Genomic DNA, 705 nt, shown 5'->3' with positions numbered 1-705 from the left:
GGGATTGCATTGAATGTATAGATTGCTTTGGGTAGAACTGACATTTTCACAATGTTCAATCTTCCTATCCACGAGCATTGGATGTTCTTCCATTTATGTAGATCTCCTATGGTTTCTTGTAGTAGTTTTTTATAGTTTTCTTTGTACAGGTTTTTGTGTCCCTGGTAAGATTTATTCCAAAGTATTTTATTTTTTCAGTAGCCATTATAAATGGTATTGATATCCTTATTTCTTTTTCAACAATCTCTTTGCTGGAGTAGAGGAATCCAACTTATTTTTGGATGTTAATCTTATATCCTGCCATGATGCTAAATCTCTCAATTAGTTTCAGCAGTTTTTTGACTGAGTCTCTTGGGTTTTTTAGGTATAGGATCATATCATCAGCAAATAGGGATAGCTTGACTTCTTCCTTACCAATTTGGATGCCTTTCATTTCCCTTTCTTGCCTTATGGCCCTGGCTAGGGCTTCCAATACAATGTTGAATAGAAGTGGAGATAGCGGGCATCCTTGTCTGGTTCCCATTTGCAAAAGGAATGGTTTCAGTCTCTCTCCATTGAGAATAATGTTGGCTGTTGGTTTTGCATAAATGCCCTTTATAATGTTGAGGATTGTCCCTTCTATTCCTATTTTGCTGAGAGTTTTGATCAGGAATGGGTGTTGGATTTTATCAAATGCCTTTTCTGTATCAATTGATATGATCATGT

The sequence above is a fragment of the Orycteropus afer genome, unplaced genomic scaffold (assembly GCF_000298275.1).
Source record: "Orycteropus afer afer isolate SDZICR_OR568_19922 unplaced genomic scaffold, OryAfe1.0 scaffold00154, whole genome shotgun sequence".
NCBI lineage: Eukaryota > Metazoa > Chordata > Mammalia > Tubulidentata > Orycteropodidae > Orycteropus > Orycteropus afer.
The sequence above is the reverse complement of the archived record's forward strand: the minus strand, read 5'-3'. Positions refer to the sequence as shown.